General features: G+C 41.6%; 1 long non-coding RNA gene across 1 annotated transcript; it reads left to right on the top strand.

The window, feature by feature from the left end:
- The first annotated feature begins 5,856 nt into the window (after positions 1–5,856).
- On the top strand, positions 5,857–6,379 carry LOC118804372. Its single transcript, XR_005006979.1, has 3 exons — positions 5,857–5,985; positions 6,078–6,191; positions 6,308–6,379. It is a non-coding gene; the product is annotated as an uncharacterized LOC118804372 (long non-coding RNA).
- Positions 6,380–17,645: the final 11,266 nt, after the last annotated feature.

The raw sequence follows: 17,645 nt of genomic DNA, 5'->3' as shown, positions 1-17,645 counted from the left end.
TTGTTTTTGTAGCATTCACAAGATTTTGCATGACTTTTAATATTAGCCTGTAGGCTTTGGTAAAACCTCAGCAAAATCAGTTAAACTTGGTCATGTCATTTCTGAATATTTGTGGGCCCAAATTACTTGGGATCCTCACCTGCCTTGTTTATAACCCCATTTCCAAGAAAGTTGGGACGCTGTACAAAACTAGAAAAAAATAGAATGCAATAATATGCAAATCACATAAACCCAATATTTAATTCAGAACAGCACAAAGACAATATATCAAATTTTAAAACTGAAAAATGTTATTACATATACATACTGTTTCGAATTTGGTGCCAGCAACACCTTCCAAAATAGTTGGGTCATTGGCATGTTTACTTGTTTTGCACCACCTGTTATTTTAACTACATTCTGTAAGTGTTTGGGAACTAGAGAGACGGAATTCTGTAGTTTTGAAAGTGAAATCTTTTCTTGGTTTTGTATATGGGATTTCAGCTGCTCAACTGTTTGGGGTTTTCTTTATTGTAATTTTTCATTTCATAATGTGCCAAATGTTTTCAGTGGTGACAGGTGTGAGCTACAGGCAGGCCAGATTAGCCCGCTGACTCTTTTACTATGGAGCCCTACAGTTGTAATATACGCAGAACATGGTTTTACATTGTCTTGCTGAAATAAGCAAGGGCTTCCCTGAAAAAGACGTCATCTGGATGACAGCATGTGGTGCCAAAACCTGTATATATCATTCAGCATTAATGGTGCCTTCACAGATGTGCAAGAGGTGATGCAAACAAGAGTAAAGGATGTTTTTGCTTTCTGCTTACAGTGAGAAACAGACCTGAAATTATTTTTCTTCACAAACCTAAAGAAATCAAATCAAGAGAATTTTTTTTCATGGCAGTTCAAAAAATCAAAAAATTAATCAGAATTGTTCAATTATATAATCAATCTATAATATCCTATCATATGTTTGCATTCCACACAGAACTGGACCTCTTCCTCCCTCTTTAATGAACTAAGGAAGAAAATAATGACCAACTTGGGCGTCTCACGGTGGAGTCTGTCAACCATCACGTCAGAAGTTTCGAATCAGCTCAGCGATATTGTGAGTAGTTTCAATAAATGTGTGGCTCAAGAGTGTAACAACTTTATTGAACATAATCTGACTGTTTGCAAAATTCTAAACCGCCTCCTTTAGTTACTATGTCAAATATGTTAGCTCAGGCTGCCTGGTAGCATCTGAAACACTTGTATTAACAGACTGAAAACTTTTTGCAGCCCAAAGGAAAAAAAAATATATATATATATATATATATATATATATATATATATATACATATATATATATATATATATATATATATATATATATATATATATTGGAAACCATGTTTTCATTAATCAAACCAGGGAAGTCTTATAGCCACTGAGCATTATAAAAACAAGGAAGAGGTTGAAGCCATAGGTATACATTTATCAGGCGTGTCCAATCTCATCCGCAAAAGGGCCGATGTGGCTGCAGGTTTTCATTCCAAACAAGCAGGGGAAAATCTTTTTGCACTTGTTTAATCAATTGGTCTCAGTCTTCAAACATTTGATCACATGCATGGTTGGAATAAAACATGCTGCCATACTGGCCCTTTGCAGATAAGACTGGACACCCCATACATACATAGATGGGTTCAGCAAGGCATGTCAACGATGCTGCCATTTTGGCCCTGTCAACACCTGCAAGCATCAAATAAATGTAAATCTACACATCAATTCACTTTGATACTGCGTTGTATTCGCTTCCTTATTTAAATTTTGTTGACAAGGACACATCTTGTAAACAAGGACTTTTAGCTAACGTCAATAAAGCAAAAACAAATTATGGCATATCTGTGATGGACAGGCGACCTGTCCAGGGTGTTTCCTGCCTTCTGCCTAATGTGTGCTGGGATAGGGTCCAGCAACCCCCACTACCCAGGAGGATAAGTTCCTTAGATGATGAGGGAGTGAGTGAGTGAGTGAGTGAGTGAAATTTAGGTATTTGTATGAGTATGTGTAACACTCATACACAGATTTGTAATACAGTTGCAGAGTTTAATGACATACAAAAATATCAATAGCAATTAGAGATAAATTGGAGCAGCACAGAACAAAAGAGCAAATCCACATCAAGTTCAAAAAACAGACAGAGTCCAAAAAAACAGAGTAATGGATACATGGAAAAACAGCTCAGAACTGACACAAAGAGTGGCAATACCTCACAAGGAGTGAGAGTCTGTGTATAAGTAGGCTAAGTAATGAGGAAACTTGAATCAGAAGTGTAAAATGGGAAGAGACCAACCATCAGTATTCTGGAGAAGCAGATCTCTGAAAAGTAGTTATCCGTGAGGGCATGATAGAACCCACCTCCCAACGTTCGTCTCCAAGCGCACTACATCCCCAGCTGGTGGGCAGTCCCAAGGTCTCGGAGCAGGTAAATCAGGCTGGTGGTAATGAAAGTCTGTGATGAGGGATGGGTCCAGGATGTCAGTGGCCAGAACCCAACACCGCTCCTCTGGGCCATACCCCTCCCAGTCCAGTAGATAGTGGATGCACCCACCCATGATGGGGGGGGCATTATTCAGTGAAGCAGGGATCACTGGTCTGAAGAGGGAACGTGAAAGCTAGGTGAGACTTTATAATGACGGGGCCACTTGAACCAAAACAAACCGAAGGGTGTTAGACCATTGGAAGTATTATGAAGAGAACACTGTACATATAATGCCCATATAATGGTCTTGACAGTAGTGTTCCAGTGTCACCAATGTTCTGGTGAGGCACTCAACCTGGAGGGTTGAGACCAGGAATGGCTTTGTACCTCCAAGCGGTTGTTTGTCCAGATGCCATTGAGTATGAATTTCTAATACTGATAACACAAAATACTTTGATATGTACTTGATATATAACTACTCTTCACATAGAGAACAATGAATGGTGCTGTTATGAAAAGCTAACACAGCTGTGTTCCAAAGCTGATATATTTTGTTCTCTGTGCATTTTCCCAAAAAAATTTGACACTGGTTGCTCTGGATTACAAGGATGTTAGGAAGTTGAAAAAGTACATTTCTTTGTTTGTCCACTGGTACCTGCTGCATTCTGCCATGTCTTGTAGCATCATAATGTTATTCTGTTTATATTTGTTTGATTTATTCTAAAAAATCATGTTTCTTTTTATCTGAAAAAACTCTTATGTGAAGATTGATTGTTATTCGATATTTGAAATTTCCATCAATGAAATTTCCATTTTTTTTCAATGTCAAAATTTGCATGATGTGTAAAGAATTTTATACATAATGTAAATAAGTTTCCTTCATTACCATTCTTTGTCTTCTCTTTGCTCAGAACTGGAGCACATCCACTTTTGGTAAGGAACAAAGCCCAGGAGTCTCACGTGGGAAGGTTTCCCAGATCCAGTTAGGAGTGCCATATCCAGTCTGCAACCCTGTGAGTAACATTGCACTTGAAAATGATTTAATAGGCAAAAAAAAGGGTTAATTAAGACTTAATAATAAACATAAACAAGTTTTATTTTTTATTAATTATGCTAAGAATCAGAACAAGTAATGTTTTTTTATATCTAAGGATTTGCAGGATTGCTCATTACCTACACCTACAATGCTTATGATCACCACAGAGCATACCCTTTGTGGGACCACTCATTGGAGGGCTGAAAGTAGGACTGGCTTTGTTCTTCCAAGGTGTTGTTCCTTCAGATGCCAATGGGTACGTTCTCATGATACTGGCCAGAGGTGGAAAGTAACAAATTACATTTACTCTTGTTACTGTACTTGAGTACATTTTTCCCTGTAATGGTACTTTTTGGAGTAAGCTTTAATCACAGTACTTCTACTCTCATTTAATTTATAAGGAAACACTTTTACCTTGTTAATTTAATGTTTAATGATGTTAGAGTAACATATATTATGAGCTTATCAGCTTATAAACCAATTAGTAGAAAGCCCAGTTGAATTTAAAAGATTCGCCAATCAAAACACAGCAACTCCCAGCTACAACAACAGTACACAGACCTCCAGTTAGTGGAGGAAGAAAGAACTCTACCAGCACAGACAAGGAACAGACTTTATCCAAATGGTCATCTATATATTTACTTTTAATTTTGACTCAATCAAATCTTTTTTTTTATAAAGCAGACATAATTAAACAAGGAAAAACCATGTACAGCCTTTCAGGGCTTCTAAATTACTTTGTTGGAAACAGATAAACTAGCAAGTCTTATATAATCATCTAACCATGCGGAACATGTAGTTTAAATTTTTCCTCACATATCATGCTTTAGTTTTGCAAAAACAGGTTATCTCCACTGATTTATCCAACTCAGAAACATTTTCAGACTGTGATTGCAGATATACAAACTTGAATACTCAAGTAGTTTTCCAATAAACTACTTATTTACTCTTACTTGAGCAATTTTCTTTATTAAAACTTTTAAAACTTTTTCTCAAGTAAATTATCACTACAGTAACAGTACTTTTACTTAAGTAGGGATTTTCAGTACTCTCTCCACTCCAATACTTGCACAATATACATATATATATATATATATGTATATATATATATATATATATATATATATATATATATATATATATATATATATGCACACATTGAGCCAAAACATTATGACCACTTGCCTAATATGCTGTTAGTTCTCCGTCTGCCTGACTGTAAGGTTTCAGCCGGCGCCGCAGAGGGCCGGGGACATAGCTTCAGGGAACTTCAATTCCCAGAAGCCCGCGGGCTGATTAAGCCCAACGTGACACACCTGCGGACTCCTCTACTTAAGGCCATGGCAAACAGTGGCGTTTGTCACACCTTTGTAGAGGGGTGACTGGTACGGTACTTAGTGTTGCTAAAGAAAAGAAAAGAGGGCTGAGAAAAGAAATTGCCCCAAAACTAAAAAGAAAAGAGGGCTGAGAAAAGAAATTGCCCCCCCCCCAAAAAAAAAGGATTCTTGAGCTACAAACAGCTTGAAAAAATAGAAGCGGTTTTTGCTCCACCAACAGCAAACAACTTAAGCAAAGTCTACCTTCCCTTCGTTCTTGGAGGGGAAGTGTTTTTGTTTTCTCATTATCTTTCGTTTCACCTTTCTAGTTCAGCCTTTGTTTGAGCACGCTGCTTTCAGCGTTTCTTTTGTTTGCCATTCGTCGTTTTCAATTCCAATGTGCACAATCACCAAATTAACACTCCGTTGCCTCAAAAATGTTTGTTGTGACACACTCCTCTCGTAAACACCGTTAAAAAATTCTGATTTGTATCACAGTATCCTTTCTGTCGGTTTGGACCAGACAAGACAGTATTTGTTGCCTTTGCACATCAATGAGCCTTGGGTGCCCGACACTCTGACGTTGTTTTGTCCCTCCTCGAACCTCTGTCAGCAGATACTCCCCTTTGCTGACAAGGAGCACCCCACTAGCCTTGCCATTTCAGAGATGCTCCGACAGCATCTTCTTGGCCATAATGATTAAGTCCTTGTTAGAGCTGCTCAGATCTTCACTTCTGCCCAGTTTACCGCATCAAACACATCGACTACAAGAACTAACTGTTTGCTTACCTTTTGTTTTTGACACAAAATAATTAACCTGATTTGCTTCATCTGTAAGTGTTCACTATTTTTTGGCTCATCAGTGTATATTAAACAGACACTGCATTAAATAGAAAATATGTCTCTTGAGATTTACAATCTGGAACAGCCATTTACAGGAATCTCAAAATATAATTTTTGTTTCAAATATTTTTTTGCGTTGCAGCTTCGCAATAAATCTGAAGACTGGGCAAAGGGACAGAGATGACATTGCATTCCACTTCAACCCCCGTGTTGGGACACCCTCTGTTGTGCGTGACAGCTTCAGAAATGGGCAGTGGGAGAATCCAGAAGAGACCTCAGGGGGTCCATTTGTGAAAGGAGGAGGCTTTGATTTGTTCATGGTTGTTAAACCAGAAGGCTATGAGGTACAGAGCTTGAAGAAGTAAAATAAGTGAATTAACAACATAAGTAAAATAAGTAAATTGTTACACAAACAGTTTTGCTTTATTTCCTTCAGGTAATCGTGAATGGGTACGTTTACTGTATGTTCTGGCACCGTATGCCAGTGGAGAGCGTGTCTGCGCTTCATATCCATGGAGACATTTTCATGACCACCTTTGGCCTCATTGAAGTAAGTAGTTTTTGTTTGTGTACTTTTTGGCAACAGCTCTGGATAAAAGCACATTCATTACATCATCCATTAAAAATAGTGTATATCTATCAATTTTAAAAGTTTCTTTCAACCAGGTGGACAATGTTAATATGAAGGTCACCATGCCTGCCCATATTTGAGGATACTAATCATCTCCATTAAGTTTGTTTTTTCTTTATGGGGTGTTGTACTCAAGTATCAAAATGATCTTGTAGTAGTCCCTGTTCTGTTTTACATAATACACCCATTTAGGTAATTAGGTAATAAGGTTTTAAATAATAATCCAGTGCTTCAGGTGTCTGCTGTTATCAAGCTAAGAGTTAAAGGAACACAAAGTTTTCCTAATTTGATGAAAGATTTCACATCACACAATAACCACCGTCTCTCAGTGTAACTCATGCAGTTGCTTCTGTAGAATTTAAAAAAAGTTGTGCATCTCTTTTCAAATTTTCAAGTATAATGTGAATGTTCTTTGCTTTCTCCAATTGAGATGACTCAAGTTCAGGGACAGGGTATTCTTCCAGGCTTTATGCTTACAATATAGAATGACTCTTACTTCACCTCTCTTTAAGCTAAGCATATCGCTGCTGTCAGAAGAAACCTCATTTCCTTTTTTGTCGTTTATTCAGTTTTTGACAATGTCATGATGAACTGAAAGAAACAGCCCAAAACTATTTGGGGGAAAAAAGTCTGGTTCCATTGACTTACATTAAAAGGAAGTATGTTTTTTCCATGTCCTGTAAAGTTACCATTTTGGAGATACAAGGTTTTTTTTTTCCGACAACAGCGATATGACGTTGTAGTGAAACTTTATACACTAGTTAGGTTTTAATGGTACAGCATATATTTGCAGAAAGATTGTGGTCTCAGGTTATTTTAATTTGTACAAAAAAATATCGTACTAGGTTATCAAGAATCTGCCCTACCGAGACAAGAGTTAAGCCAATTTTCCACCGCATGGTACAGCTTGACTCAACTCCACTTGCTTTTGGTACCAGCTACTTTGTTTTCCACTGCAGATACAGTACACCCTCAATGTAGCTGGTCGCCACTTGAAACTGCCAATACGTGAAGACAAAATGTTGTTCAGAAGAGGCTGATGGCAGCAAGATAAAATACCAGGAGAGTTTGTGAAATACTACATCAGAGTTCAGACAACGAGACAATTCTCGTTGCTCAAAGGTGACACAAGAGTATGCTAACCTGGTTGCTAGCATTTGCATGTGTTTTTAGCAATTCTCTCCAACCAATCATTAGTCGGTAGTTTTTTTTTAGGTCACCTTCTGGTATCAGTTCAGCTCCCTTGGAACCTCAACAGAGGTGGTGCCAAAAATAATACCTGGTATCAGGTACCAGGTGCCAGATCTGCCTAGTGGAAAACCAAAAAAAGCAAGTAGAGTCAAGTCGAGCTGGTACCATGCAGTGAAAAAGAGGCTTTAATTTAACTGTTATGTGATTAACACTGGCAAATTATGGATTTAACAATGTGTTGTGACACATTGCAAAATCACAATGCAAAAATAACAGTAACAGTGCATCACAATGGTTTTATTCAGTGTTGATTTTCTAAATGAAAATAAGTGAACACATCCTCTATAAGGAACTTAAATGACAAATTTTAATGCACAATTTCTATTTGATTACTGAGTTTTGAGGGGTAAAAATTTTTGGGGGAAAAAAAAACCTTTTTCACAGGACATACTTTGTTTCATTTTTCCCAGTATATTAAATTCAGCAAATCAAAGAGTGATTGTGCATTAAAATAGGCAGAAGTGTGCTCCCTGTACAGGATGTAACTTATTTTCACTTAGAAAATCAACAAAACATGTAATTTGACCAGGGTGCCTCAACTTTTGCATCCAACTGTGGTTACAGTTTGCATTTTTCCTTATTCTTCAAATTTTGTTCAAAATATAAAATATTGAATTACAAACACAGTATCAAGAATTGACTTGATTCATGGGCCCAGTGTTTTTGTTGTGCTACTACTGGTAATATTAATTTGTTAATAAATTTGGAGGACATGTAAAGAATATGTTTCATCTAAGAAACCATAGATTTCTTGTCTAAAATCACAGATTTCAGTAGAGAATTTGAATAGAGGTAGAATTCAAGTTTATTTAATTGGCCACATAAACAGTGTATTGCAGATAATGTTTAGTGCACTGGTGTATTGAATTTTTTTTATTTATTTATTTATTTCCATTTGACAGCATACATTTTTTTTAGCTTTGGTATTATTTGCTTTGATTTGTCTTCAACATTGTTTCTTCTGCTTTTTTTTGTTGCCACTTTATGCATTTTGTTGTTATCCTTTTGCTCCTGCTATCCAGATGTAAAAAAGATTCTTGTTGGATGAAGTTCTTTGAATAAAGTTTGACAGAATCACATCAGTGGACTTTCGTGTTTACACTGAAGTGCAGCAACCAGAAGAAAGCTCTTGAAAATGTTCTTCCAGTCTTTAGTAATGCCATCTGAAGGATACTTAGCATCGAGAACTTGCATACACACAATTTTCTGTGAAGAATGTCTATAATAGCTTAACCTTTTGATTATGTCCCTGAAAGTCACATGAATGCATTACATGAAGTCTAGGCAGAGTGGAGGGTGTTGTCTCCCCATCTCCAAAGCCAAAAAGAAACTTTGAAAATGTCACCTCTGGATCCATCTGTATGGTATACCTGTGTGGTTTCCAGAGACACCCATTGTGGAGATACATGCATTCACAGTAGCCAGAACATGTTTTTCAGCATTTTTTGAGCCAAATGCTACAAACTGTTTCTGATCTTCTTGTCAAATTAATAAATGTATACTAATATGAACAGGGGAAGATGTTTTTAGTTGGGGGTGCTAAAAGCAGTATATGCCTGACATGAAAAGAAATAACACTGTTAAGGTAAATACTGCCAATATATGGCTTTACTACATTCAATTTAGTTTCAAGTTCAGATCCTTTATTATTTTTACAAGTTACAGGTAACCAACGCTGAATGAACTAGTACCCCAATATCCTGTGCCCCTGGTGACTAATGCAGATAAAAAACAGTTATGCAGAACTGCAGGTGAGAGCGGGACAAACCGTTTAGGTTGTGGGCAAACGGTGCAAATTTACAGCTGGAGCAGGATAAAGTCTTGTATGAGTGGACAGGAGCAGGACTAAACAAATCACTCCAGTGCAGACCTCTACCTAAAGGCATATCCATGACCATATTTCCAGCTCAAGATTGAAGATTCAGAAGGCAGGTCAAAAATACAATTCAATTTTTTTTTATCACAACTGTCCCGCAAATTCCTCCAGCTAATTCCCGGGGACCACCAGCCACTCCCAGGCCAACTTGGAGATATAGTCCCTCCAGCAGGTCCTAGGATGACCCCGGGGTCTCATGCCAGTAGGCCGTGCCTGGTACAACCCCACCGGGAGGCATCCAAGGGTGCATCCGGATCAGACGCCCGAATCATCTCAACTGGCTCCTCTCAAAGCGGAGGAGTAGCGGATCTACTCCGAGCTCCTCCTGGATGACCAAGCTCCTCACCCTAACAAGTAGAGTGTAGCCCACCACCCTGCAAAGATAGCTCATTTCTGCCACTTTTATTCGTGATCTCATTCTTTCTGTCATTACCCACAGCTCATGACCATAGGTGAGGGTCGGGATCTAGGCCAACCGGTAAACAGAGAGCTTTGACTTCTGGCTCTGCTCCTTCTTCACCACTACAGTCCAGTACAGTGACCGCATTACTGTTGCCGCCTATCCCAGCCTCCAGCCGATCTCACGATCCCTCCTCCCATCACTCCTGAACAAGATCCCAAGATACTTAAACTCCTCCACCTGGGGCAGGTCCTTTCCCCTTACCTGAAGTGGGCATGCCATCCTCTTCTGGGACCATGGACTCCAATCGCTTCACAATCAGCTGCAAACTGCTCCAGTGAGTGCTGGAGGCATCCATGCGATCCAGCCAAAAGAACATCATCATCATCATCATCATCATCATACGAACACAGCTCTCACTCTGGAGAACCTCCTACAGAATATCTCAAGGAACATCGTCGTAAGCCTTTTCCAAGTCTACAAAACGCATGCCCGCTCAACAATCCTTGAGAGGGTGAAAAGCTGGTCAATTGTTCCACAACCAGGACAGAATCTGCATTGTTCCTCCTCAATCTGAGTTCAACTATCAGTCAGAGTCTCCTTTCCAGCACTTTGGCATAGACTTTCCTAGGAAGGCTGAGCAGTGTTATACCCCAGTAGTTGGCACACACCCTCCAGACCACTTTCTTAAAAATAGGGACAACCACCCCAGTCTGCCAATCCAAGGGTACTGTTCCCGAGGTCCATGCAATCATGCAGAGGCGTGTCAGCCACAACAGCCCCACAACATCCAGAGCCTTAAGCATTTCCAGACGAATCTCATCCATCCCCTGTGCCTTGCCATTGAGCAGCATTCCAACTACCTCAGTGACCTTCACCAGGGAAATGGAGTCTGACACACCAGAAGCACCTGGCTCTGACTCCTGAGAGATGCATGTCTCTCGGATTTAGGAGTTCCTCAAAGTGCTCCTTCCACCAACCGACAAAATCCTCATTTGAAGTAAGATTTACTCCACCCCTGCCAAATAGAGCTTGGGCAAAGCCACCCCAACCGCTCCTGAGTCACTGAACAGTTGGCCAGAACCTCCTTGAGGCCAACTGAAAGTCTTTTTCAATGGCCTCACTGAACTCATCCCACGCTCTGGATTTTGCTTCCGCCACCGTTGCCGCTACTACCTTTTTTGCTTGTTGGTACCTATCTGCTGAGTCAGGAGTCCTCTGGGCTGTCCAGTCCCTTTCTTCAGCTTGATGGCCTCCCTCACCACCAATGTCCACCAGGGGGTTCTTGGGTTACCGCCCTGACAGGTACCAACAAGCTTTTGGCCACAGCTACGCCTGGCAGCTTCCACAATGGAGATTTTGAACAGGGTCCATTCAGACTCCATGTCCCCTACCTTCTCCGGGACAAAAGAAAAGCTCTCCTGGAGGTGGGAGTTAAAATCATTCCGAACAGGGGCTCCCGACAGTTGTTCCCAGCACACCCTCACTATTCACTAGGCTTGATGCCTACCAGGTCTGACCATCAGTCTTCCCTGCCTGATCTAACTCACCACCAGATGGTGATCAGTTGACAGCTCAGCACCTCTCTTCACCCCGAATGTCCAGAACATATGGTCCCAAGTCAGATGAAACAACAACAAAGTCAATCATTGATCTTTGACACAAGCAGCTCTGGTACCATGTACATTAATGAACATCCTTGTGTTTTAACTTGGGTTTTCGTTATGGACAATCCATGACTAGCACAGAAGTCCAATGACAATTCAACATTCAAGTTTAGATCGGGCAGGCCATTCTTCCCAATCACACCTCTCCCCCAGTCATTGCCAACATGAGCATTGAAGTCCAGCAATACTATGGAGTATTGAGTATCCAGAGCCCCACCCACTCACTCCAAGAAGGTTGAATACTCTGACCTGTTGTTTGGTGCATAAGCACACATAAACAATGCCCGGCACCTCTCACCATCAGAGCCAACACTGTGGTTGGAGATGAGCTCAACTATATCTAGTTGGTACCTTTCAACCTCCTGCACAAGCTCCTGCTGCTTCCCCCCAGTGAGGTTACATTCCAAGTACCAAGAGTCAGTTTCTGCCACAGGAGTCTATGCCGCCATGGGCCTCCCTGCCATCTCCCACTGCCTATACAGCACTGCACCGGTACCCCATGAGCCCAGCCAGGTTACGTGGGCTGCCCGGCCACCAGCTGCTCACCAAGCAACACTACCCCCAGGCCTGGCTCCAGGGGTAGGTCCAGGTAACCCTCTCCTGAGCAGGGTACACTGGTTTCTGCATCCCTTTGTCATGGAGGATTTTTGGATCGAGTTAGTCTGGGTCTTCACTCCAGACCTGTTCACTTTGGAAGACCCTACCAGGAGCATATTGCTCCAGATGACTTAGCTCTAAAGATCCCTAGATCCCTATATTGCTCATTTAATGTACATCATTTATCATTTAATCATTATTCACAAGAAACTTGATATAAAACACCTATAATAATGTGGCAGCTGCCACTTACTCTGGATTGCAGAGGAAGCCCTAGAGGCATGGCATGCAGATTTGTAGAAAGTATTGTAACAACTGAAGTGGTTGCCACTGTACATTCAAATATAAATGGTAGCAGTTTCTGAAACAACACAAAGAAAAGGTATATGCACATCAACACCACATTTTTATATATATACTCTTAAGAAACTGCAGTAACATAAAGGCTCTAGCTATGCAGACTTAATCAGCATAATTTTACTTTGTGATTTAAACATCTAAGCTGTGAAGCTCCCAACATAAATAACTCAAACATGCATTTGCATTGATTAAGTCTAAATATCCACGATAGTGACTAGCCAGTTAAACAGCATTTCACTCGGTAGCCTAGCTCGCCGCCCAGCTTATGAAAAGGGTTATTTGTAATAACAAATTTTTCTGACTCCCTTAACTGAACCCTCAATAGATTACCTTTACCTTTCACTGAGCAGTTATAGAATATAAACAGGTGACCATAGAGATGGGTAGGCTGCCACAGCATCACGAATGATACACAAGAAAATAAGTCCCTCTTTTAGTCAATGTTTGACTTGCCTTATCAGTATTGGCACATAGGTGTAATCAATGACCACACACAACGCTAAGAATTTAAACAGTGACTGAAATATGACGAATTCCTATTTCTCCCTACACCAACAGAATTGTGTAGAGCAGAGCAACATGAGCTGTTCTCATTGCTTCATATGTGGTCAGGAGGGGCATAGGGCAATTGGCTGCTTGCAGAGGAAGCTATCGGGAAACGGGGTGGGGTCACTGGGAGTGGGCTGCCAGTGACCACCGCTATTGAAAAGCCACCCATTAGAAAGGAATGCATTGAAGCAGCCAGTGCCATCAAACCAAATCAACCCTGCCCAGCTTCTAGGAAGCATGTAGCCCAACTCATTGGAAAAAATTTATGGTGTCATGTACAATCAGTGGGGCTCCCATTCAAATGCTGCTTGACACCGGGGCTCAGGTGACCATCGTGGGGAAAGAATGGATAGAGAAAACACTGCCCAGACTCAAAATACTGCCCCTCAACACTCTATTTACTGATCACACTCTCAAGGTATCTGCAGCTAATGGGACAGGAGTTCCCTTTGAAGGATGGGCAGAAGTTGATCTCTCTGGTCTCTGCTCTTCAATTGCTGGAATCTGAAGAACAACCTCTGTCATTCACTGCAAGAGTTGGAAAGAAGGGTAAAACAGTTCCTGCTGGTCATATCTATGAAGTCAAGTGTAGAGTCAAAAGGCGGAACAATGCTCTTCCAACCTTCAGAATGCAACTAAGCATGACATTTATCTCCCACAAAGAACTATTCTGGGCACCCTCGAAGACATGATAGAAGTGCAGCCAGTAGGGCATTTCTGTGAGGCTCCTGAGTCCTTCCCTACCGCTAACACATGCACAGCACAGCTTGGGTTGAGTGAAGAGGATAGTCACAGCCAAGAAATGACTCCTTTGAAGCAATAGTCCTTTAAAGCAATAGTTAAAGAAAAGTGGCATCTTCCTGTTGACTTGTCACATCTTGGTGAGGGATGAGCAAAAAGTTGCAAAAGAAACGCTGTATAATGAGTCTGATGTCTTCGCGAAGGATGATGCTGACATAGGGTGCGTCCCAGACCTCCAACTGAAAATACATCTGCGGGATGAAACACCTGTACAGAAGTGCTATAATTCCATCCCAAAGATGCTGTACAGAGAGGTAAAGGAGTATGTGCAGAATTTGCTTGATCATGGCTGGATAAGAAGATCTACTTCTCTGAGAGTTGAACCACAAAACTGTTCCTGACTGTCACCCGCTCCTCCGAATTCAACATCTGTTGGACAACCTCTGTGGCTACTCTTGGTTCTCCATACTCGATCAGGGCAGCGCTTACCATCAAGGCTTTGTCAATGAGACCTCTAGGCATTTGACTGCTTTTAGTACCCCCTTGGGGGCTTTATAAGTGGAATCATCTCCCTTTTGGCCTCACTAATGCCCCTGCAGCATTTCAAAGGTCTATGGAGGATATCCTTGATGCTCTGAGAGAGGAATGCTGCTCCCCATATCTAGATGACTTGCTCTGTTTTTCAAAGACATTCCAGGATCATGTCAAGGACCTAAGTTGAGTGCTCTGCTGTCTACGAGAGCATGGTGTTAAGTTCTGTCCAAAGAAATGCGAGCTGTTCAAATGGCAGGTGAGATATTTAGGGCATTTAGTGTCAAGTGAAGGTGTCCAGATAGACCCTAGGGACTTGGAAGCAGTTTTACAGCTGAAAAAGAGAGATCCAAAGACTGTAGGAGAGGTCAGAGCCCTACTGGGGTTCTTGGGGTACTATAGGTCCTTTATACAGGAATTTTCAAGAATTGTATGCCCACTGTTTAAGCTCCTTGAGGGCCCGAATGAGCCTAGCCGGAGGTCTTCTACCAGCAAGACCAAAACAAGAAGCATCAACCAGGGCCAGCTGCCATCGAAACACCCGTGCAGTGGACATCCGAGCACAGCACCACTCTGTCTCACCTGGTGGACATGTTGACCAACCCACCCTTCTTGGCATATCCAAACTTTGAGTCACCATTCGTTTTACACACGAATGCTTCCAACGAAGGGTTAGGGGCCGTGCTTTATCAGCAACAAGGGGGGAAACTCCATATTATTGCTTTTATCATCTCCATTCCAGCAAGCTTGAATTCTTTGCATTGAAGTGGGCAATCTGCAATAAATTTCAAGATTATCTGTACTATGCACCCACCTTCACGTTATACACTGATAATAACCCCCTTACTTACATTTTAAGCACAGCTAGGTTGAATGCAGTTGGACATAGATGGGTGGGCGAGTTAGCTGACTTCCACTTTACCATTAAATACAGGCCTGGTAAGGCGAATACTGAAGCTGACACCCTGTCGCGGTACCCTGTGAAGCTTCAAGACCATCTGAAGGAGTATACTGAAACAATGCCCCCAGAGTTAATATCTACTGGCAGGGAAGTGAAGCCATGAGGAACCAGAATGCGCCATGGGTGGCTGCCCTGCAGCTGAGGTCTGGTGAGGAAGACAAGCTTTCTGGGAGTGTGCCCCTCATAACCCCAGAAGATATCAGAGCTGCTCAGAAGGAGGATATCACCATTTGTGAGGTGATCAAGTTAAAGAAGAGCTGCTGGAACCCTAATGACAAAGACAAGAGACAGATGGGACAAGAGACATGGAGACAAGTGCATGAATGGAACACACTGAGACTAGACAAAGGAATTCTGTACAGGCAGGTGGGAACATGTAAACAGCTGGTACTCCAAAGTAAGTTTAAGTCAGTGGTACTAAAACAGCTCCACAACGACATGGGGCATGTCAGGGCTGATAAGCTCATCCATCTGGTGAGGGAAAGGTTTTATTGGCCTTTCATGCAACGTGAAATAGAAGATTATCTGCCAGTGCACATGCATTAAGCAGAAGTGACACAACATTCCAGACAAAGCACCAATGGGCTCAATAACATCCACTTATCCTTTTGAGCTCCACCTTGAACCAAGTAAAGGGGGCTACGAGTACATATTAGTCTTGATGGACCACTTTACCCGTTTCGAACAAGCCTATCCAACCAAGAACAAGTCAGGCAAAACTACAGCAGAGAAGATATTCTATGATTTTATCCCTCGCTTCGGGTACCCTGAGAAATGACATCATGATCAGAGCCAGGAGTTCGAGAACAGCCTGTTTCAGCATCTCCAGCAGCTAGCTGGAATTTCCCATTCTCGAACTAACCCCCATCACCCACAGGTTAATCCTGTTGAGAGGTTGAACAGAATACTTCTACAGATACTTCACACTCTGCAGGAGGAGAAAAAGATGGAGTGGAAGGATCATTTGCCTCATCTTGTTCATGTGTACAACTGTATGAGACATGAAGCGATGGGCTATTCACCATTTTTTCTCCTTAATGGAAGAGCTCCATGCTTGCCTATTGACTTACTATTTAACCTCAGACCAGAAGAAGAGACTCAGACCAGGCAAGAGTTTGCACAGAAGTGGGCTCCTCGAATGCAGGAGGCATACAAGATCACCTCAGAAAACAGTCAGAAGTGCTGTGCCAAAGGAAGGAAGTGCTATGACCGAGGGGTTAAAGGTGTTGTGCTTCAGCCAGGGGATTGCGTGCTCGTTCGCAACTTGTCCGAGAGAGGTAGTCCAGGTAAGCTCTGTTCATACTGGGAGAACAAGGTGCACAGAGTTATGGAAAAGATAGGAGAGGGACCTGTCTATCAAGTTTATCTATCCTTCATATCAGCCTTGGGAATCAGGAGTGAATGCAGTGTTTACATGTGGGCTCTATCCAGTGAAGCTTTCAGCCTATCCAGCATTCACCGAAGCCTGCTACTACCCAAGACAAGTACTTTGGACTTATTAGACTTGGATAAAGGACCAACACAAAAATCTCACACGATGTATATAGATACAAACACACACACAGACTTGTACTAGACAGTTAATAGACAGTAGACCACTTGTGACAATTTTGGAACAACATTTATTAGTTTAGTTCTAGATGTCTGGAGACATCTCTTAAAGCAGTGGAGAGTGTAGAGGGTTAAGAAATTGCCTCTATCTAAAGTTAATGTAAAACAGACCTCCTTATTTTATTTTTCTTTTTGATGATCAGAACTAGTTCTGTTTAGATTTCCAACAGTTTCTATTTCGTCTTATATAGTGTTCCCCCATTTAACCAGGAGCTGGTGCTCTACTCCCTTGTGGATTGCCTGGAGAAACACTAGTTTCAAGCTCTGAGCATGCGCAGTTCAGAAATAAACTTGCGCTGGCTTCAACTAGACACAAATTTTGGTCTCATTTTTCCACTGATCCACAAGTCCGCAGTGCTGCCCAGCCTGCATACCACTTGCTGCTGGCCCAGATATCCCCTAGGTCTGGTGCCAGCAACACATGCTCACTCACAGCGAGAGAGGTGCATTACACAGCTGGGAGGCCACCAAAGTTGAGCTCATGTCAGTCACCAGCGGCAGAGCTGAGGTAGTGAGTCGGGGCTCCAATGTGCACAAGCAGCACCCTCTCCAGCATTGATTTCACAAAAATACACAATACAAAAATATATTGGCCTACTGTAGATGAATCTTATACAACGGCTAGTGAATACACAAGTTGAAACAAGCAATATTTTGTAAACAAAAGTGGACAGAGAATAGGACACTGAACTGTAGATACAGGATACAGGAGGGAAGGCTGGACAGAGGAACAGGCAGGGGACTGGACAAAAGACTATACAGTGGGCTGGACAAGAGACTGCACTGGGGGCTGCAAAAACGGCAAAACAGGAGACAGAATTAACATAGA

Source organism: Colossoma macropomum, unplaced genomic scaffold (assembly GCF_904425465.1).
Source record: "Colossoma macropomum unplaced genomic scaffold, Colossoma_macropomum, whole genome shotgun sequence".
Taxonomy (NCBI): domain Eukaryota; kingdom Metazoa; phylum Chordata; class Actinopteri; order Characiformes; family Serrasalmidae; genus Colossoma; species Colossoma macropomum.
This window is presented reverse-complemented; position numbering and strand designations above follow the sequence as displayed.